This window comes from Stenella coeruleoalba (assembly GCF_951394435.1).
Source record: "Stenella coeruleoalba genome assembly, chromosome: 6".
Classification (NCBI taxonomy): Eukaryota; Metazoa; Chordata; class Mammalia; order Artiodactyla; family Delphinidae; genus Stenella; species Stenella coeruleoalba.
The window spans coordinates 25,869,349-25,892,776 of record NC_137151.1 but is presented as its reverse complement, the minus strand read 5'-3'; the positions used below and the strand labels follow the sequence as shown (position 1 = coordinate 25,892,776).

The following is a 23,428-nucleotide window of genomic DNA, read 5'->3' as shown; positions in this document are numbered from 1 at the left end:
AGGCTCCCAGTTCTCAATGGCCTGTTGCCTTTCTGGATTTTACACTTTTTTCAGATGGCCCTTTTGACCGGGGGGAAGTGAGACTTCATTGTAGTGCAGATTTCCTTTGCAAGCTTGCTTGGTTGGCCAAAAAGGGCGTATGCGTTTTTTCCTGAATATATTCAGGAAAAAACGCATACGCCCTTTTTGGCCAAGTGCATCATTGTGGACGTTCTGCCTCTTTTCCTATGCTTTCAATGCAATTCCAGTCTACCTCCTGAAATCGGTTTCCTGCAATTCTGCCCCGCTTTCAAGTCCTCTTGGCAGCCTTACTTCAGTCTATTTTTGGACGATAGCTGTCATTTATAACTCTGCAGGTTTGTGAATTACAGTGCCCCTGAGCTCCTTTCTTCAACTCGCTTTCTTGTGACCTGGCCGCAACACCGCAGGATGGCTTCAGGCCCTAATCTGGTTCCGGCCCGGCACGCTGAGCCTTTGGTTATTTCCTCTTCCTGGTGGGAAATGAGAGTTAAATTTGCCCGTCCAGACACCTCCAGCTAGTCTCTCATTGGTTCTCGCTATTCCTGTTCATCTTCCGCAGAAATTGCAAACTGGGCCAAACAGGAGGTTAAAGGCGCTGACTCTCCAAGTGGGGAGAGTGTTAGTAAAGCGTCTGGAATGTTGCACCCGAGTACCAGGGGAGGAAAACTGAGACATATTTGAACACATCTCCCGTTCACATGGTTGATCATACTTGGGTTCCACATGCATGTTTTAGCTGAAGGAAGAATACCTTAAACCTGGAGAGTTAAGACCCGTGTAATTGGTACCATGCAATATGACTTCAAAGGGTCTTCATTTGCTCACCGAACCTCTCCAATCCTATCACTGCTGCGTTTATACCCCTGTACACATGCTTGATTCTCTTTTGGAGACATAGCAATCCATAGGTTTTAAGATACTTACTAGTCAGGTACATTCTTAGGCGTTTAATATGCGGTGTTGAGTCCATTTCGTTGAGCAAGGAGTGGCTCTTGTCTATTCCATATTTGGCTTAAGGAACTTTATCTGTGCTCATTTCAATCTCTGGTTTTATGCAGCACCCCAACTCACCTTTCCCCTTAAGCAAGCATAAGTTGGTTTTCTAAATTTGAGACCCTGTTCTGTTTTGGAATGCAGTTCCTGTGTAGCCAAGTTTACATTCCGTGTATTAGTGATATCTTATGATGTTTCTTTTTCTGTGTGACTTATTTCAGTTAGAATCATCGTACCTGAATCCACTCATTATGCTGCTACGGGCCTGATGACATAGATTTCATTGCTGAGTGATACTGCATTTTACGTAAGTACCACAAGTTCTTTATCCATTTTTCACTTTCTGTGATATTGAACTTGTACGGTAAACGAGGTTCTTGTAAACGGAGGCGTCCCAAACTTTGGGGTGGCTGTGTCTTTTTGATTTTAATTTCCCTAAGCTATAGGACCATAAGTGGAAGTGCCCTAGGCTCTGTTGCTTTGTTTTTTAGATGTTTCAGGAAACACCATACACTTCTCCCGTGTGGTTGTTGGCAATTTACATCCCGCCCATCAGCATAACAAGGCTCCCAGTTCTCCATGGCCTGTCCTGCCTTTCTGGATTTTACACTTTTTTCAGATGGCCCTTTTGACCGGGGGGAAGTGAGACTTCATTGTAGTGCAGATTTCCTTTGCAAGCTTGCTTGGTTGGCCAAAAAGGGCGTATGCGTTTTTTCCTGAATATATTCAGGAAAAAACGCATACGCCCTTTTTGGCCAAGTGCATCATTGTGGACGTTCTGCCTCTTTTCCTATGCTTTCAATGCAATTCCAGTCTACCTCCTGAAATCGGTTTCCTGCAATTCTGCCCCGCTTTCAAGTCCTCTTGGCAGCCTTACTTCAGTCTATTTTTGACGATAGCTGTCATTTATAACTCTGCAGGTTTGTGAATTACAGTGCCCCTGAGCTCCTTTCTTCAACTCGCTTTCTTGTGACCTGGCCGCAACACCACAGGATGGCTTCAGGCCCTAATCTGGTTCCGGCACGGCACGCTGAGCCTTTGGTTATTTCCTCTTCCTGGTGGGAAATGAGAGTTAAATTTGCCCGTCCAGACACCTCCAGCTAGTCTCTCATTGGTTCTCGCTATTCCTGTTCATCTTCCGCAGAAATTGCAAACTGGGCCAAACAGGAGGTTAAAGGCGCTGACTCTCCAAGTCGGGAGAGTGTTAGTAAAGCGTCTGGAATGTTGCACCCGACTACCAGGGGAGGAAAACTGAGACATATTTGAACACGTCTCCCGTTCACATGGTTGATCATACTTGGGTTCCACATGCATGTTTTAGCTGAAGGAAGAATACCTTAAACCTGGAGAGTTGAGACCCGTGGAATGGGTACCATGCAATATGACTTCAAAGGGTCTTCATTTGCTCACCGAACCTCTCCAATCCTATCACTGCTGCGTTTATACCCCTGTACACATGCTTGATTCTCTTTTGGGACATAGCAATCCATAGGTTTTAAGATACTTACTAGTCAGGTACATTCTTAGGCGTTTAATATGCGGTGTTGAGTCCATTTCGTTGAGCAAGGAGTAGCTCTTGTCTCTTCCATATTTGACTTAAGGAACTTTATCTGTGCTCATTTCAATCTCTGGTTTTATACAGCACCCCAACTCACCTTTACCCTTAAGCAAGCATAAGTTGGTTTTCTAAATTTGAGACCCTGTTCTGTTCTGTAATTCAGTTCCTGTGTAGCCAAGTTTACATTCCATGTATTACTGATATCTTATGATGTTTCTTTTTCTGTGTGACTTACTTCAGTTAGAATCATCATACCTGAATCCACTCATTGTGCTGCTAAGGGCCTGATGACACAGATTTCATTGCTGAGTGATATTGCTTTGTAAGTAAATACCACAACTTCTTTATCCATTTTTCACTTTCAGCGATGTTGAACTTGTACTGTAAACGAGGTTCTTGTAAACAGAGCCGTTCCAAACTTTGGGGTGGCTGTGTCTTTTTGATTTTAATTTCCCTAAGCTATAGGACCATAAGTGGAAGTGCCCTAGGCTCTGTTGCTTTGTTTTTTAGATGTTTCAGGAAACACCATACACTTCTCCCGAGTGGTTGTTGGCAATTTACATCCCGCCCATCAGCATAACAAGGCTCCCAGTTCTCCATGGCCTGTCCTGCCTTTCTGGATTTTACACTTTTTTCAGATGGCCCTTTTGACCGGGGGGAAGTGAGACTTCATTGTAGTGCAGATTTCCTTTGCAAGCTTGCTTGGTTGGCCAAAAAGGGCGTATGCGTTTTTTCCTGAATATATTCAGGAAAAAACGCATACGCCCTTTTTGGCCAAGTGCATCATTGTGGACGTTCTGCCTCTTTTCCTATGCTTTCAATGCAATTCCAGTCTACCTCCTGAAATCGGTTTCATGCAATTCTGCCCCGCTTTCAAGTCCTCTTGGCAGCCTTACTTCAGTCTATTTTTGACGATAGCTGTCATTTATAACTCTGCAGGTTTGTGAATTACAGTGCCCCTGAGCTCCTTTCTTCAACTCGCTTTCTTGTGACCTGGCCGCAACACCACAGGATGGCTTCAGGCCCTAATCTGGTTCCCGCACGGCACGCTGAGCCTTTGGTTATTTCCTCTTCCTGGTGGGAAATGAGAGTTAAATTTGCCCGTCCAGACACCTCCAGCTAGTCTCTCATTGGTTCTCGCTATTTCTGTACATCTTCCGCAGAAATTGCAAACTGGGCCAAACAGGAGGTTAAAGGCGCTGACTCTCCAAGTCGGGAGAGTGTTAGTAAAGCGTCTGGAATGTTGCACCCGAGTACCAGGGGAGGAAAACTGAGACATATTGGAACACGTCTCCCGTTCACATGGTTGATCATACTTGGGTTCCACATGCATGTTTTAGCTGAAGGATGAATACCTTAAACCTGGAGAGTTAAGACCCGTGTAATTGGTACCATGCAATATGACTTCAAAGGGTCTTCATTTGCTCACCGAACCTCTCCAATCCTATCACTGCTGCGTTTATACCCCTGTACACATGCTTGATTCTCTTTTGGGACATAGCAATCCATAGGTTTTAAGATACTTACTAGTCAGGTACATTCTTAGGCGTTTAATATGCGGTGTTGAATCCATTTCGTTGAGCAAGGAGTAGCTCTTGTCTCTTCCATATTTGACTTAAGGAACTTTATCTGTGCTCATTTCAATCTCTGGTTTTATACAGCACCCCAACTCACCTTTACCCTTAAGCAAGCATAAGTTGGTTTTCTAAATTTGAGACCCTGTTCTGTTCTGTAATTCAGTTCCTGTGTAGCCAAGTTTACATTCCGTGTATTACTGATATCTTATGATGTTTCTTTTTCTGTGTGACTTACTTCAGTTAGAATCATCATACCTGAATCCACTCATTGTGCTGCTAAGGGCCTGATGACACAGATTTCATTGCTGAGTGATATTGCTTTGTAAGTAAATACCACAACTTCTTTATCCATTTTTCACTTTCAGCGATGTTGAACTTGTACTGTAAACGAGGTTCTTGTAAACAGAGCCGTTCCAAACTTTGGGGTGGCTGTGTCTTTTTGATTTTAATTTCCCTAAGCTATAGGACCATAAGTGGAAGTGCCCTAGGCTCTGTTGCTTTGTTTTTTAGATGTTTCAGGAAACACCATACACTTCTCCCGAGTGGTTGTTGGCAATTTACATCCCGCCCATCAGCATAACAAGGCTCCCAGTTCTCCATGGCCTGTCCTGCCTTTCTGGATTTTACACTTTTTTCAGATGGCCCTTTTGACCGGGGGGAAGTGAGACTTCATTGTAGTGCAGATTTCCTTTGCAAGCTTGCTTGGTTGGCCAAAAAGGGCGTATGCGTTTTTTCCTGAATATATTCAGGAAAAAACGCATACGCCCTTTTTGGCCAAGTGCATCATTGTGGACGTTCTGCCTCTTTTCCTATGCTTTCAATGCAATTCCAGTCTACCTCCTGAAATCGGTTTCCTGCAATTCTTCCCCGCTTTCAAGTCCTCTTGGCAGCCTTACTTCAGTCTATTTTTGGACGATAGCTGTCATTTATAACTCTGCAGGTTTGTGAATTACAGTGCCCCTGAGCTCCTTTCTTCAACTCGCTTTCTTGTGACCTGGCCGCAACACCGCAGGCTGGCTTCAGGCCCTAATCTGGTTCCGGCCCGGCATGCTGAGCCTTTGGTTAATTCCTCTTCCTGGTGGGAAATGAGAGTTAAATTTGCCCGTCCAGACACCTCCAGCTAGCCTCTCATTGGTTCTCGCTATTCCTGTTCATCTTCCACAGAATTTGCAAACTGGGCCAAACAGGAGGTTAAAGGGACTGACTCTCCAAGTGGGGAGAGTGTTAGTAAAGCGTCTGGAATGTTGCACCCGAGTACCAGGGGAGGAAAACTGAGACATATTTGAACACGTCTCCCAATCACATGGTTGATCATAATCTAGGTTCCACATGCATGTTTTAGCTGAAGGAAGAATACCTTAAACCTGGGTAGTTGAAACCCGTGGAATGGGTACCATGCAATATGACTTCAAAGGGTCTTCATTTGCTCACCGAACCTCTCCAATCCTATCACTGCTGCGTTTATGCCCCTGTACACATGCTTGATTCTCTTTCGGAGACATAGCAATCCATAGGTTTTAAGATACTTACAAGTCAGGTACATTCTTAGGCGTTTAATATGCGGTGTTGAGTCCATTTCGTTGAGCAAGGAGTAGCTCTTGTCTATTCCATATTTGGCTTAAGGAACTTTATCTGTGCTCATTTCAATCTCTGGTTTTATGCAGCACCCCAACTCACCTTTCCCCTTAAGCAAGCATAAGTTGGTTTTCTAAATTTGAGACCCTGTTCTGTTCTGTAATTCAGTTCCTGTGTAGCCAAGTTTCCATTCCGTGTATTACTGATATCTTATGATGTTTCTTTTTCTGTGTGACTTATTTCAGTTAGAATCATCATACCTGAATCCACTCATTGTGCTGCTAAGGGCCTGATGACATAGATTTCATTGCTGAGTGATATTGCTTTGTAAGTGAATACCACAACTTCTTTATCCATTTTTCACTTTCTGCGATGTTGAACTTGTACTGTAAACGAGGTTCTTGTAAACAGAGCCGTTCCAAACTTTGGGGTGGCTGTGTCTTTTTGATTTTAATTTCCCTAAGCTATAGGACCATAAGTGGAAGTGCCCTAGGCTCTGTTGCTTTGTTTTTTAGATGTTTCAGGAAACACCATACACTTCTCCCAAGTGTCTGTTGGCAATTTACATCCCGCCCATCAGCATAACAAGGCTCCCAGTTCTCAATGGCCTGTTGCCTTTCTGGATTTTACACTTTTTTCAGATGGCCCTTTTGACCGGGGGGAAGTGAGACTTCATTGTAGTGCAGATTTCCTTTGCAAGCTTGCTTGGTTGGCCAAAAAGGGCGTATGCGTTTTTTCCTGAATATATTCAGGAAAAAACACATACGCCCTTTTTGGCCAAGTGCATCATTGTGGACGTTCTGCCTCTTTTCCTATGCTTTCAATGCAATTCCAGTCTACCTCCTGAAATCGGTTTCCTGCAATTCTTCCCCGCTTTCAAGTCCTCTTGGCAGCCTTACTTCAGTCTATTTTTGGACGATAGCTGTCATTTATAACTCTGCAGGTTTGTGAATTACAGTGCCCCTGAGCTCCTTTCTTCAACTCGCTTTCTTTTGAGCTGGCCGCAACACCGCAGGATGGCTTCAGGCCCTAATCTGGTTCCGGTACGGCACGCTGAGCCTTTGGTTAATTCCTCTTCCTGGTGGGAAATGAGAGTTAAATTTGCCCGTCCAGACACCTCCAGCTAGTCTCTCATTGGTTCTCGCTATTCCTGTTCATCTTCCGCAGAAATTGCAAACTGGGCCAAACAGGAGGTTAAAGGCGCTGACTCTCCAAGTGGGGAGAGTGTTAGTAAAGCGTCTGGAATGTTGCACCCGAGTACCAGGGGAGGAAAACTGAGACATATTTGAACACGTCTCCCGTTCACATGGTTGATCATACTTGGGTTCCACATGCATGTTTTAGCTGAAGGAAGAATACCTTAAACCTGGAGAGTTGAGACCCGTGTAATGGGTACCATGCAATATGACTTCAAAGGGTCTTCATTTGCTCACCGAACCTCTCCAATCCTATCACTGCTGCGTTTATGCCCCTGTACACATGCTTGATTCTCTTTTGGAGACATAGCAATCCATAGGTTTTACGATACTTACTAGTCAGGTACATTCTTAGGCGTTTAATATGCGGTGTTGAGTCCATTTCGTTGAGCAAGGAGTAGCTCTTGTCTATTCCATATTTGACTTAAGGAACTTTATCTGTGCTCATTTCAATCTCTGGTTTTATGCAGCACCCCAACTCACCTTTACCCTTAAGCAAGCATAAGTTGGTATTCTAAATTTGAGACCCTGTTCTGTTCTGTAATTCAGTTCCTGTGTAGCCAAGTTTCCATTCCGTGTATTACTGATATCTTATGATGTTTCTTTTTCTGTGTGACTTATTTCAGTTAGAATCATCATACCTGAATCCACTCATTGTGCTGCTAAGGGCCTGATGACACAGATTTCATTGCTGAGTGATATTGCTTTGTAAGTAAATACCACAACTTCTTTATCCATTTTTCACTTTCTGCGATGTTGAACTTGTACTGTAAACGAGGTTCTTGTAAACAGAGCCGTTCCAAACTTTGGGGTGGCTGTGTCTTTTTGATTTTAATTTCCCTAAGCTATAGGCCCATAAGTGGAAGTGCCCTAGGTTCTGTTGCTTTGTTTTTTAGATGTTTCAGGAAACACCATACACTTCTCCCGAGTGGTTGTTGGCAATTTACATCCCGCCCATCAGCATAACAAGGCTCCCAGTTCTCCATGGCCTGTCCTGCCTTTCTGGATTTTACACTGTTTTCAGATGGCCCTTTTGACCGGGGGGAAGTGAGACTTCATTGTAGTGCAGATTTCCTTTGCAAGCTTGCTTGGTTGGCCAAAAAGGGCGTATGCGTTTTTTCCTGAATATATTCAGGAAAAAACGCATACGCCCTTTTTGGCCAAGTGCATCATTGTGGACGTTCTGCCTCTTTTCCTATGCTTTCAATGCAATTCCAGTCTACCTCCTGAAATCGGTTTCCTGCAATTCTGCCCCGCTTTCAAGTCCTCTTGGCAGCCTTACTTCAGTCTATTTTTGGACGATAGCTGTCATTTATAACTCTGCAGGTTTGTGAATTACAGTGCCCCTGAGCTCCTTTCTTCAACTCGCTTTCTTGTGACCTGGCCGCAACACCACAGGATGGCTTCAGGCCCTAATCTGGTTCCGGCCCGGCATGCTGAGCCTTTGGTTAATTCCTCTTCCTGGTGGGAAATGAGAGTTAAATTTGCCCGTCCAGACACCTCCAGCTAGCCTCTCATTGGTTCTCGCTATTCCTGTTCATCTTCCGCAGAAATTGCAAACTGGGCCAAACAGGAGGTTAAAGGGACTGACTCTCCAAGTGGGGAGAGTGTTAGTAAAGCGTCTGGAATGTTGCACCCGAGTACCAGGGGAGGAAAACTGAGACATATTTGAACACGTCTCCCGATCACATGGTTGATCATACTCTAGGTTCCACATGCATGTTTTAGCTGAAGGAAGAATACCTTAAACCTGGGTAGTTGAAACCCGTGGAATGGGTACCATGCAATATGACTTCAAAGGGTCTTCATTTGCTCACCGAACCTCTCCAATCCTATCACTGCTGCGTTTATGCCCCTGTACACATGCTTGATTCTCTTTTGGAGACATAGCTATCCATAGGTTTTAAGATACTTACAAGTCAGGTACATTCTTAGGCGTTTAATATGCGGTGTTGAGTCCATTTCGTTGAGCAAGGAGTAGCTCTAGTCTATTCCATATTTGGCTTAAGGAACTTTATCTGTGCTCATTTCAATCTCTGGTTTTATGCAGCACCCCAACTCACCTTTACCCTTAAGCAAGCATAAGTTGGTTTTCTAAATTTGAGACCCTGTTCTGTTCTGTAATTCAGTTCCTGTGTAGCCAAGTTTCCATTCCGTGTATTACTGATATCTTATGATGTTTCTTTTTCTGTGTGACTTATTTCAGTTAGAATCATCATACCTGAATCCACTCATTGTGCTGCTAAGGGCCTGATGACATAGATTTCATTGCTGAGTGATATTGCTTTGTAAGTGTATACCACAACTTCTTTATCCATTTTTCACTTTCTGCGATGTTGAACTTGTACTGTAAACGAGGTTCTTGTAAACAGAGCCGTTCCAAACTTTGGGGTGGCTGTGTCTTTTTGATTTTAATTTCCCTAAGCTATAGGACCATAAGTGGAAGTGCCCTAGGTTCTGTTGCTTTGTTTTTTAGATGTTTCAGGAAACACCATACACTTCTCCCGAGTGGTTGTTGGCAATTTACATCCCGCCCATCAGCATAACAAGGCTCCCAGTTCTCCATGGCCTGTCCTGCCTTTCTGGATTTTACACTTTTTTCAGATGGCCCTTTTGACCGGGGGGAAGTGAGACTTCATTGTAGTGCAGATTTCCTTTGCAAGCTTGCTTGGTTGGCCAAAAAGGGCGTATGCGTTTTTTCCTGAATATATTCAGGAAAAAACGCATACGCCCTTTTTGGCCAAGTGCATCATTGTGGACGTTCTGCCTCTTTTCCTATGCTTTCAATGCAATTCCAGTCTACCTCCTGAAATCGGTTTCCTGCAATTCTGCCCCGCTTTCAAGTCCTCTTGGCAGCCTTACTTCAGTCTATTTTTGGACGATAGCTGTCATTTATAACTCTGCAGGTTTGTGAATTACAGTGCCCCTGAGCTCCTTTCTTCAACTCACTTTCTTTTGAGCTGGCCGCAACACCGCAGGATGGCTTCAGGCCCTAATCTGGTTCCGGTACGGCACGCTGAGCCTTTGGTTATTTCCTCTTCCTGGTGGGAAATGAGAGTTAAATTTGCCCGTCCAGACACCTCCAGCTAGTCTCTCATTGGTTCTCGCTATTCCTGTTCATCTTCCGCAGAAATTGCAAAGTGGGCCAAACAGGAGGTTAAAGGCGCTGACTCTCCAAGTGGGGAGAGTGTTAGTAAAGCGTCTGGAATGTTGCACCCGAGTACCAGGGGAGGAAAACTGAGACATATTTGAACACGTCTCCCGTTCACATGGTTGATCGTACTTGGGTTCCACATGCATGTTTTAGCTGAAGGAAGAATACCTTAAACCTGGAGAGTTGAGACCCGTGTAATGGGTACCATGCAATATGACTTCAAAGGATCTTCATTTGCTCACCGAACCTCTCCAATCCTATCACTGCTGCGTTTATGCCCCTGTACACATGCTTGATTCTCTTTTGGAGACATAGCAATCCATAGGTTTTACGATACTTACTAGTCAGGTACATTCTTAGGCGTTTAATATGCGGTGTTGAGTCCATTTCGTTGAGCAAGGAGTAGCTCTTGTCTATTCCATATTTGACTTAAGGAACTTTATCTGTGCTCATTTCAATCTCTGGTTTTATGCAGCACCCCAACTCACCTTTACCCTTAAGCAAGCATAAGTTGGTATTCTAAATTTGAGACCCTTTTCTGTTCTGTAATTCAGTTCCTGTGTAGCCAAGTTTCCATTCCGTGTATTACTGATATCTTATGATGTTTCTTTTTCTGTGTGACTTATTTCAGTTAGAATCATCATACCTGAATCCACTCATTGTGCTGCTAAGGGCCTGATGACACAGATTTCATTGCTGAGTGATATTGCTTTGTAAGTAAATACCACAACTTCTTTATCCATTTTTCACTTTCTGCGATGTTGAACTTGTACTGTAAACGAGGTTCTTGTAAACAGAGCCGTTCCAAACTTTGGGGTGGCTGTGTCTTTTTGATTTTAATTTCCCTAAGCTATAGGACCATAAGTGGAAGTGCCCTAGGTTCTGTTGCTTTGTTTTTTAGATGTTTCAGGAAACACCATACACTTCTCCCGAGTGGTTGTTGGCAATTTACATCCCGCCCATCAGCATAACAAGGCTCCCAGTTCTCCATGGCCTGTCCTGCCTTTCTGGATTTTACACTTTTTTCAGATGGCCCTTTTGACCGGGGGGAAGTGAGACTTCATTGTAGTGCAGATTTCCTTTGCAAGCTTGCTTGGTTGGCCAAAAAGGGCGTATGCGTTTTTTCCTGAATATATTCAGGAAAAAACGCATACGCCCTTTTTGGCCAAGTGCATCATTGTGGACGTTCTGCCTCTTTTCCTATGCTTTCAATGCAATTCCAGTCTACCTCCTGAAATCGGTTTCCTGCAATTCTGCCCCGCTTTCAAGTCCTCTTGGCAGCCTTACTTCAGTCTATTTTTGGACGATAGCTGTCATTTATAACTCTGCAGGTTTGTGAATTACAGTGCCCCTGAGCTCCTTTCTTCAACTCGCTTTCTTTTGAGCTGGCCGCAACACCGCAGGATGGCTTCAGGCCCTAATCTGGTTCCGGTACGGCACGCTGAGCCTTTGGTTATTTCCTCTTCCTGGTGGGAAATGAGAGTTAAATTTGCCCGTCCAGACACCTCCAGCTAGCCTCTCATTGGTTCTCGCTATTCCTGTTCATCTTCCGCAGAAATTGCAAACTGGGCCAAACAGGAGGTTAAAGGCGCTGACTCTCCAAGTGGGGAGAGTGTTAGTAAAGCGTCTGGAATGTTGCACCCGAGTACCAGGGGAGGAAAAATGAGACATATTTGAACACGTCTCCCGTTCACATGGTTGATCGTACTTGGGTTCCACATGCATGTTTTAGCTGAAGGAAGAATACCTTAAACCTGGAGAGTGGAGACCCGTGTAATGGGTACCATGCAATATGACTTCAAAGGGTCTTCATTTGCTCACCGAACCTCTCCAATCCTATCACTGCTGCGTTTATGCCCCTGTACACATGCTTGATTCTCTTTTGGAGACATAGCAATCCATAGGTTTTACGATACTTACTAGTCAGGTACATTCTTAGGCGTTTAATATGCGGTGTTGAGTCCATTTCATTGAGCAAGGAGTAGCTCTTGTCTATTCCATATTTGACTTAAGGAACTTTATCTGTGCTCATTTCAATCTCTGGTTTTATGCAGCACCCCAACTCACCTTTACCCTTAAGCAAGCATAAGTTGGTATTCTAAATTTGAGACCCTGTTCTGTTCTGTAATTCAGTTCCTGTGTAGCCAAGTTTACATTCCGTGTATTACTGATATCTTATGATGTTTCTTTTTCTGTGTGACTTATTTCAGTTAGAATCATCATACCTGAATCCACTCATTGTGCTGCTAAGGGCCTGATGACATAGATTTCATTGCTGAGTGATATTGCTTTGTAAGTAAATACCACAACTTCTTTATCCATTTTTCACTTTCTGCGATGTTGAACTTGTACTGTAAACGAGGTTCTTGTAAACAGAGCCGTTCCAAACTTTGGGGTGGCTGTGTCTTTTTGATTTTAATTTCCCTAAGCTATAGGACCATAAGTGGAAGTGCCCTAGGTTCTGTTGCTTTGTTTTTTAGATGTTTCAGGAAACACCATACACTTTTCCCAAGTGGTTGTTGGCAATTTACATCCCACCCATCAGCATAACAAGGCTCCCAGTTCTCCATGGCCTGTCCTGCCTTTCTGGATTTTACACTGTTTTCAGATGGCCCTTTTGACCGGGGGGAAGTGAGACTTCATTGTAGTGCAGATTTCCTTTGCAAGCTTGCTTGGTTGGCCAAAAAGGGCGTATGCGTTTTTTCCTGAATATATTCAGGAAAAAACGCATACGCCCTTTTTGGCCAAGTGCATCATTGTGGACGTTCTGTCTCTTTTCCTATGCTTTCAATGCAATTCCAGTCTACCTCCTGAAATCGGTTTCCTGCAATTCTGCCCCGCTTTCAAGTCCTCTTGGCAGCCTTACTTCAGTCTATTTTTGGATGATAGCTGTCATTTATAACTCTGCAGGTTTGTGAATTACAGTGCCCCTGAGCTCCTTTCTTCAACTCGCTTTCTTGTGACCTGGCCGCAACACCGCAGGATGGCTTCAGGCCCTAATCTGGTTCTGGCCCGGCATGCTGAGCCTTTGGTTAATTCCTCTTCCTGGTGGGAAATGAGAGTTAAATTTGCCCGTCCAGACACCTCCAGCTAGCCTCTCATTGGTTCTCGCTATTCCTGTTCATCTTCCGCAGAAATTGCAAACTGGGCCAAACAGGAGGTTAAAGGGACTGACTCTCCAAGTGGGGAGAGTGTTAGTAAAGCGTCTGGAATGTTGCACCCGAGTACCAGGGGAGGAAAACTGAGACATATTTGAACACGTCTCCCGATCACATGGTTGATCATACTCTAGATTCCACATGCATGTTTTAGCTGAAGGAAGAATACCTTAAACCTGGGTAGTTGAAACCCGTGGAATGGGTACCATGCAATATGACTTCAAAGGGTCTTCATTTGCTCACCGAACCTCTCCAATCTTATCACTGCTGCGTTTATGCCCCTGTACACATGCTTGATTCTCTTTTGGAGACATAGCTATCCATAGGTTTTAAGATACTTACAAGTCAGGTACATTCTTAGGCGTTTAATATGCGGTGTTGAGTCCATTTCGTTGAGCAAGGAGTAGCTCTAGTCTATTCCATATTTGGCTTAAGGAAATTTATCTGTGCTCATTTCAATCTCTGGTTTTATGCAGCACCCCAACTCACCTTTACCCTTAAGCAAGCATAAGTTGTTTTTCTAAATTTGAGACCCTGTTCTGTTCTGTAATTCAGTTCCTGTGTAGCCAAGTTTCCATTCCGTGTATTACTGATATCTTATGATGTTTCTTTTTCTGTGTGACTTATTTCAGTTAGAATCATCATACCTGAATCCACTCATTGTGCTGCTAAGGGCCTGATGACATAGATTTCATTGCTGAGTGATATTGCTTTGTAAGTGAATACCACAACTTCTTTATCCATTTTTCACTTTCTGCGATGTTGAACTTGTACTGTAAACGAGGTTCTTGTAAACAGAGCCGTTCCAAACTTTGGGGTGGCTGTGTCTTTTTGATTTTAATTTCCCTAAGCTATAGGACCATAAGTGGAAGTGCCCTAGGTTCTGTTGCTTTGTTTTTTAGATGTTTCAGGAAACACCATACACTTCTCCCGAGTGGTTTTTGGCAATTTACATCCCGCCCATCAGCATAACAAGGCTCCCAGTTCTCCATGGCCTGTCCTGCCTTTCTGGATTTTACACTTTTTTCAGATGGCCCTTTTGACCGGGGGGAAGTGAGACTTCATTGTAGTGCAGATTTCCTTTGCAAGCTTGCTTGGTTGGCCAAAAAGGGCGTATGCGTTTTTTCCTGAATATTTCAGGAAAAAACGCATACGCCCTTTTTGGCCAAGTGCATCATTGTGGACGTTCTGCCTCTTTTCCTATGCTTTCAATGCAATTCCAGTCTACCTCCTGAAATCGGTTTCCTGCAATTCTGCCCCGCTTTCAAGTCCTCTTGGCAGCCTTACTTCAGTCTATTTTTGGACGATAGCTGTCATTTATAACTCTGCAGGTTTGTGAATTACAGTGCCCCTGAGCTCCTTTCTTCAACTCGCTTTCTTTTGAGCTGGCCGCAACACCGCAGGATGGCTTCAGGCCCTAATCTGGTTCCGGCACGGCACGCTGAGCCTTTGGTTAATTCCTCTTCCTGGTGGGAAATGAGAGTTAAATTTGCCCGTCCAGACACCTCCAGCTAGCCTCTCATTGGTTCTCGCTATTCCTGTTCATCTTCCGCAGATATTGCAAACTGGGCCAAACAGGAGGTTAAAGGGACTGACTCTCCAAGTCGGGAGAGTGTTAGTAAAGCGTCTGGAATGTTGCACCCGAGTACCAGGGTACGAAAACTGAGACATATTTGAACACGTCTCCCGATCACATGGTTGATCATACTCTAGGTTACACATGCATGTTTTAGCTGAAGGAAGAATACCTTAAACCTGGGTAGTTGAAACCCGTGGAATGGGTACCATGCAATATGACTTCAAAGGGTCTTCATTTGCACACCGAACCTCTCCAATCCTATCACTGCTGCGTTTATGCCCCTGTACACATGCTTGATTCTCTTTTGGAGACATAGCAATCCATAGGTTTTAAGATACTTACTAGTCAGGTACATTCTTAGGCGTTTAATATGGGGTGTTGAGTCCATTTTGTTGAGCAAGGAGTAGCTCTTGTCTATTCCATATTTGGCTTAAGGAACTTTATCTGTGCTCATTTCAATCTCTGGTTTTATGCAGCACCCCAACTCACCTTTACCCTTAAGCAAGCATAAGTTGGTTTTCTAAATTTGAGACCCTGTTCTGTTCTGTAATTCAGTTCCTGTGTAGCCAAGTTTACATTCCGTGTATTACTGATATCTTATGATGTTTCTTTTTCTGTGTGACTTACTTCAGTTAGAATCATCATACCTGAATCCACTCATTGTGCTGCTAAGGGCCTGATGACACAGATTTCATTGCTGAGTGATATTGCTTTGTAAGTGAATACCACAACTTATTTATCCATTTTTCACTTTTTGCGATGTTGAACTTGTACTGTAAACGAGGTTCTTGTAAAGAGAGGCGTCTCAAAATTTGGGGTGGCTGTGTCTTTTTGATTTTAATTTCCCTAAGCTATAGGACAATAAGTGGAAGTGCCCTAGGCTCTGTTGCTTTGTTTTTTAGATGTTTCAGGAAACACCATACACTTCTCCTGAGTGTCTGTTGGCAATTTACATCCCGCCCATCAGCATAACAAGGCTCCCAGTTCTCAATGGCCTGTTGCCTTTCTGGATTTTACACTTTTTTCAGATGGCCCTTTTGACCGGGGGGAAGTGAGACTTCATTGTAGTGCAGATTTCCTTTGCAAGCTTGCTTGGTTGGCCAAAAAGGGCGTATGCGTTTTTTCCTGAATATATTCAGGAAAAAACGCATACGCCCTTTTTGGCCAAGTGCATCATTGTGGACGTTCTGCCTCTTTTCCTATGCTTTCAATGCAATTCCAGTCTACCTCCTGAAATCGGTTTCCTGCAATTCTGCCCCGCTTTCAAGTCCTCTTGGCAGCCTTACTTCAGTCTATTTTTGACGATAGCTGTCATGTATAACTCTGCAGGTTTGTGAATTACAGTGCCCCTGAGCTCCTTTCTTCAACTCGCTTTCTTGTGACCTGGCCGCAACACCACAGGATGGCTTCAGGCCCTAATCTGGTTCCGGCACGGCACGCTGAGCCTTTGGTTATTTCCTCTTCCTGGTGGGAAATGAGAGTTAAATTTGCCCGTCCAGACACCTCCAGCTAGTCTCTCATTGGTTCTCGCTATTCCTGTTCATCTTCCGCAGAAATTGCAAACTGGGCCAAACAGGAGGTTAAAGGCGCTGACTCTCCAAGTCGGGAGAGTGTTAGTAAAGCGTCTGGAATGTTGCACCCGACTACCAGGGGAGGAAAACTGAGACATATTTGAACACGTCTCCCGTTCACATGGTTGATCATACTTGGGTTCCACATGCATGTTTTAGCTGAAGGAAGAATACCTTAAACCTGGAGAGTTGAGACCCGTGGAATGGGTACCATGCAATATGACTTCAAAGGGTCTTCATTTGCTCACCGAACCTCTCCAATCCTATCACTGCTGCGTTTATACCCCTGTACACATGCTTGATTCTCTTTTGGGACATAGCAATCCATAGGTTTTAAGATACTTACTAGTCAGGTACATTCTTAGGCGTTTAATATGCGGTGTTGAGTCCATTTCGTTGAGCAAGGAGTAGCTCTTGTCTCTTCCATATTTGACTTAAGGAACTTTATCTGTGCTCATTTCAATCTCTGGTTTTATACAGCACCCCAACACACCTTTACCCTTAAGCAAGCATAAGTTGGTTTTCTAAATTTGAGACCCTGTTCTGTTCTGTAATTCAGTTCCTGTGTAGCCAAGTTTACATTCCATGTATTACTGATATCTTATGATGTTTCTTTTTCTGTGTGACTTACTTCAGTTAGAATCATCATACCTGAATCCACTCATTGTGCTGCTTAGGGCCTGATGACACAGATTTCATTGCTGAGTGATATTGCTTTGTAAGTAAATACCACAACTTCTTTATCCATTTTTCACTTTCAGCGATGTTGAACTTGTACTGTAAACGAGGTTCTTGTAAACAGAGCCGTTCCAAACTTTGGGGTGGCTGTGTCTTTTTGATTTTAATTTCCCTAAGCTATAGGACCATAAGTGGAAGTGCCCTAGGCTCTGTTGCTTTGTTTTTTAGATGTTTCAGGAAACACCATACACTTCTCCCGAGTGGTTGTTGGCAATTTACATCCCGCCCATCAGCATAACAAGGCTCCCAGTTCTCCATGGCCTGTCCTGCCTTTCTGGATTTTACACTTTTTTCAGATGGCCCTTTTGACCGGGGGGAAGTGAGACTTCATTGTAGTGCAGATTTCCTTTGCAAGCTTGCTTGGTTGGCCAAAAAGGGCGTATGCGTTTTTTCCTGAATATATTCAGGAAAAAACGCATACGCCCTTTTTGGCCAAGTGCATCATTGTGGACGTTCTGCCTCTTTTCCTATGCTTTCAATGCAATTCCAGTCTACCTCCTGAAATCGGTTTCATGCAATTCTGCCCCGCTTTCAAGTCCTCTTGGCAGCCTTACTTCAGTCTATTTTTGACGATAGCTGTCATTTATAACTCTGCAGGTTTGTGAATTACAGTGCCCCTGAGCTCCTTTCTTCAACTCGCTTTCTTGTGACCTGGCCGCAACACCACAGGATGGCTTCAGGCCCTAATCTGGTTCCGGCACGGCACGCTGAGCCTTTGGTTATTTCCTCTTCCTGGTGGGAAATGAGAGTTAAATTTGCCCGTCCAGACACCTCCAGCTAGTCTCTCATTTGTTCTCGCTATTCCTGTTCATCTTCCGCAGAAATTGCAAACTGGGCCAAACAGGAGGTTAAAGGCGCTGACTCTCCAAGTCGGGAGAGTGTTAGTAAAGCGTCTGGAATGTTGCACCCGAGTACCAGGGGAGGAAAACTGAGACATATTTGAACACGTCTCCCGTTCACATGGTTGATCATACTTGGGTTCCACATGCATGTTTTAGCTGAAGGAAGAATACCTTAAACCTGGAGAGTTAAGACCCGTGTAATTGGTACCATGCAATATGACTTCAAAGGGTCTTCATTTGCTCACCGAACCTCTCCAATCCTATCACTGCTGCGTTTATACCCCTGTACACATGCTTCATTCTCTTTTGGGACATAGCAATCCATAGGTTTTAAGATACTTACTAGTCAGGTACATTCTTAGGCGTTTAATATGCGGTGTTGAGTCCATTTCGTTGAGCAAGGAGTAGCTCTTGTCTCTTCCATATTTGACTTAAGGAACTTTATCTGTGCTCATTTCAATCTCTGGTTTTATACAGCACCCCAACTCACCTTTACCCTTAAGCAAGCATAAGTTGGTTTTCTAAATTTGAGACCCTGTTCTGTTCTGTAATTCAGTTCCTGTGTAGCCAAGTTTACATTCCGTGTATTACTGATATCTTATGATGTTTCTTTTTCTGTGTGACTTACTTCAGTTAGAATCATCATACCTGAATCCACTCATTGTGCTGCTAAGGGCCTGATGACACAGATTTCATTGCTGAGTGATATTGCTTTGTAAGTAAATACCACAACTTCTTTATCCATTTTTCACTTTCAGCGATGTTGAACTTGTACTGTAAACGAGGTTCTTGTAAACAGAGCCGTTCCAAACTTTGGGGTGGCTGTGTCTTTTTGATTTTAATTTCCCTAAGCTATAGGACCATAAGTGGAAGTGCCCTAGGCTCTGTTGCTTTGTTTTTTATATGTTTCAGGAAACACCATACACTTCTCCCGAGTGGTTGTTGGCAATTTACATCCCGCCCATCAGCATAACAAGGCTCCCAGTTCTCCATGGCCTGTCCTGCCTTTCTGGATTTTACACTTTTTTCAGATGGCCCTTTTGACCGGGGGGAAGTGAGACTTCATTGTAGTGCAGATTTCCTTTGCAAGCTTGCTTGGTTGGCCAAAAAGGGCGTATGCGTTTTTTCCTGAATATATTCAGGAAAAAACGCATACGCCCTTTTTGGCCAAGTGCATCATTGTGGACGTTCTGCCTCTTTTCCTATGCTTTCAATGCAATTCCAGTCTACCTCCTGAAATCGGTTTCCTGCAATTCTGCCCCACTTTCAAGTCCTCTTGGCAGCCTTACTTCAGTCTATTTTTGGACGATAGCTGTCATTTATAACTCTGCAGGTTTGTGAATTACAGTGCCCCTGAGCTCCTTTCTTCAACTCGCTTTCTTGTGACCTGGCCGCAACACCGCAGGATGGCTTCAGGCCCTAATCTGGTTCCGGCCCGGCACGCTGAGCCTTTGGTATTTCCTCTTCCTGGTGGGAAATGAGAGTTAAATTTGCCCGTCCAGACACCTCCAGCTAGTCTCTCATTGGTTCTCGCTATTCCTGTTCATCTTCCGCAGAAATTGCAAACTGGGCCAAACAGGAGGTTAAAGGCGCTGACTCTCCAAGTCGGGAAAGTGTTAGTAAAGCGTCTGGAATGTTGCACCCGAGTAACAGGGGAGGAAAACTGAGACATATTTGAACACGTCTCCCGTTCACATGGTTGATCATACTTGGGTTCCACATGCATGTTTTAGCTGAAGGAAGAATACCTTAAACCTGGAGAGTTAAGACCCGTGTAATGGTTACCATGCAATATGACTTCAAAGGGTCTTCATTTGCTCACCGAACCTCTCCAATCCTATCACTGCTGCGTTTATGCCCCTGTACACATGCTTGATTCTCTTTCGGAGACATAGCAATCCATAGGTTTTAAGATACTTACTAGTCAGTTACATTCTTAGGCGTTAATATGCGGTGTTGAGTCCATTTCGTTGAGCAAGGAGTAGCTCTTGTCTATTCCATATTTGGCTTAAGGAACTTTATCTGTGCTCATTTCAATCTCTGGTTTTATGCAGCACCCCAACTCACCTTTCCCCTTAAGCAAGCATAAGTTGGTTTTCTAAATTTGAGACCCTGTTCTGTTTTGGAATGCAGTTCCTGTGTAGCCAAGTTTACATTCCGTGTATTACTGATATCTTATGATGTTTCTTTTTCTGTTTGACTTATTTCAGTTAGAATCATCATACCTGAATCCACTCATTGTGATGCTAAGGGCCTGATGACATAGATTTCATTGCTGAGTGATATTGCTTTGTAAGTAAATACCACAACTTCTTTATCCATTTTTCACTTTCTGCGATGTTGAACTTGTACTGTAAACGAGGTTCTTGTAAACAGAGGCGTCCCAAACTTTGGGGTGGCTGTGTCTTTTTGATTTTAATTTCCCTAAGCTATAGGACCATAAGTGGAAGTGCCCTAGGCTCTGTTGCTTTGTTTTTTAGATGTTTCAGGAAACACCATACACTTCTCCCGAGTGTCTGTTGGCAATTTACATCCCGCCCATCAGCATAACAAGGCTCCCAGTTCTCCATGGCCTGTCCTGCCTTTCTGGATTTTACACTTTTTTCAGATGGCCCTTTTGACCGGGGGGAAGTGAGACTTCATTGTAGTGCAGATTTCCTTTGCAAGCTTGCTTGGTTGGCCAAAAAGGGCGTATGCGTTTTTTCCTGAATATATTCAGGAAAAAACGCATACGCCCTTTTTGGCCAAGTGCATCATTGTGGACGTTCTGCCTCTTTTCCTATGCTTTCAATGCAATTCCAGTCTACCTCCTGAAATCGGTTTCCTGCAATTCTGCCCCGCTTTCAAGTCCTCTTGGCAGCCTTACTTCAGTCTATTTTTGGACGATAGCTGTCATTTATAACTCTGCAGTTTGTGAATTACAGTGCCCCTGAGCTCCTTTCTTCAACTCGCTTTCTTGTGACCTGGCCGCAACACCGCAGGATGGCTTCAGGCCCTAATCTGGTTCCGGCCCGGCATGCTGAGCCTTTGGTTAATTCCTCTTCCTGGTGGGAAATGAGAGTTAAATTTGCCCGTCCAGACACCTCCAGCTAGCCTCTCATTGGTTCTCGCTATTCCTGTTCATCTTCCACAGAAATTGCAAACTGGGCCAAACAGGAGGTTAAAGGGACTGACTCTCCAAGTGGGGAGAGTGTTAGTAAAGCGTCTGGAATGTTGCACCCGAGTACCAGGGGAGGAAAACTGAGACATATTTGAACACATCTCCCAATCACATGGTTGATCATACTCTAGGTTCCACATGCATGTTTTAGCTGAAGGAAGAATACCTTAAACCTGGGTAGTTGAAACCCGTGGAATGGGTACCATGCAATATGACTTCAAAGGGTCTTCATTTGCTCACCGAACCTCTACAATCCTATCATTGCTGCGTTTATTCCCCTGTACACATGCTTGATTCTCTTTCGGAGACATAGCAATCCATAGGTTTTAAGATACTTACTAGTCAGGTACATTCTTAGGCATTTAATATGGGGTGTTGAGTCCATTTCGTTGAGCAAGGAGTAGCTCTTGTCTATTCCATATTTGGCTTAAGGAACTTTATCTGTGCTCATTTCAATCTCTGGTTTTATGCAGCACCCCAACTCACCTTTACCCTTAAGCAAGCATAAGTTGGTTTTCTAAATTTGAGACCCTGTTCTGTTCTGTAATTCAGTTCCTGTGTAGCCAAGTTTACATTCCGTGTATTACTGATATCTTATGATGTTTCTTTTTCTGTGTGACTTATTTCAGTTAGAATCATCATACCTGAATCCACTCATTGTGCTGCTAAGGGCCTGATGACACAGATTTCATTGCTGAGTGATATTGCTTTGTAAGTAAATACCACAACTTCTTTATCCATTTTTCACTTTCTGCGATGTTGAACTTGTACTGTAAACGAGGTTCTTGTAAACAGAGCCGTTCCAAACTTTGGGGTGGCTGTGTCTTTTTGATTTTAATTTCCCTAAGCTATAGGACCATAAGTGGAAGTGCCCTAGGTTCTGTTGCTTTGTTTTTTAGATGTTTCAGGAATCACCATACACTTCTCCCGAGTGTCTGTTGGCAATTTACATCCCGCCCATCAGCATAACAAGGCTCCCAGTTCTCCATGGCCTGTCCTGCCTTTCTGGATTTTACACTTTTTTCAGATGGCCCTTTTGACCTGGGGGAATTGAGACTTCATTGTAGTGCAGATTTCCTTTGCAAGCTTGCTTGGTTGGCCAAAAAGGGCGTATGCGTTTTTTCCTGAATATATTCAGGAAAAAACGCATACGCCCTTTTTGGCCAAGTGCATCATTGTGGACGTTCTGCCTCTTTTCCTATGCTTTCAATGCAATTCCAGTCTACCTCCTGAAATCGGTTTCCTGCAATTCTGCCCCGCTTTCCAGTCCTCTTGGCACCCTTACTTCAGTCTATTTTTGGACGATAGCTGTCATTTATAACTCTGCAGGTTTGTGAATTACAGTGCCCCTGAGCTCCTTTCTTCAACTCGCTTTCTTGTGACCTGGCCGCAACACCGCAGGATGGCTTCAGGCCCTAATCTGGTTCCGGCCCGGCATGCTGAGCCTTTGGTTAATTCCTCTTCCTGGTGGGAAATGAGAGTTAAATTTGCCCGTCCAGACACCTCCAGCTAGCCTCTCATTGGTTCTCGCTATTCCTGTTCATCTTCCGCAGAAATTGCAAACTGGGCCAAACAGGAGGTTAAAGGGACTGACTCTCCAAGTGGGGAGAGTGTTAGTAAAGCGTCTGGAATGTTGTACCCGAGTACCAGGGGAGGAAAACTGAGACATATTTGAACACGTCTCCCGATCACATGGTTGATCATACTCTAGGTTCCACATGCATGTTTTAGCTGAAGGAAGAATACCTTAAACCTGGGTAGTTGAAAACCGTGGAATGGGTACCATGAAATATGACTTCAAAGGGTCTTCATTTGCTCACCGAACCTCTCCAATCCTATCACTGCTGCGTTTATGCCCCTGTACGCATGCTTGATTCTCTTTCGGAGACATAGCAATCTATAGGTTTTAAGATACTTACTAGTCAGGTACATTCTTAGGCGTTTAATATGCGGTGTTGAGTCCATTTCGTTGAGCAAGGAGTAGCTCTTGTCTATTCCATATTTGGCCTAAGGAACTTTATCTGTGCTCATTTCAATCTCTGGTTTTATGCAGCACCCCAACTCACCTTTACCCTTAAGCAAGCATAAGTAGGTTTTCTAAATTTGAGACCCTGTTCTGTTCTGTAATTCAGTTCCTGTGTAGCCAAGTTTACATTCCGTGTATTACTGATATCTTATGATGTTTCTTTTTCTGTGTGACTTATTTCAGTTAGAATCATCATACCTGAATCCACTCATTGTGCTGCTAAGGGCCTGATGACACAGATTTCATTGCTGAGTGATATTGCTTTGTAAATAAATACCAC

General features: G+C 43.8%; 1 long non-coding RNA gene across 1 annotated transcript in view; it reads left to right on the top strand.

The window, feature by feature from the left end:
- The first annotated feature begins 1,261 nt into the window (after positions 1-1,261).
- LOC307187927 overlaps positions 1,262-23,428 on the top strand; it is a 3,519,425-nt gene continuing 3,497,258 nt past the window's right edge. Inside the window, exon 1 of the long non-coding RNA XR_013828744.1 lies at positions 1,262-1,321. This is a non-coding gene — a long non-coding RNA (uncharacterized lncRNA). The remainder of the gene's footprint in view (positions 1,322-23,428) is intronic.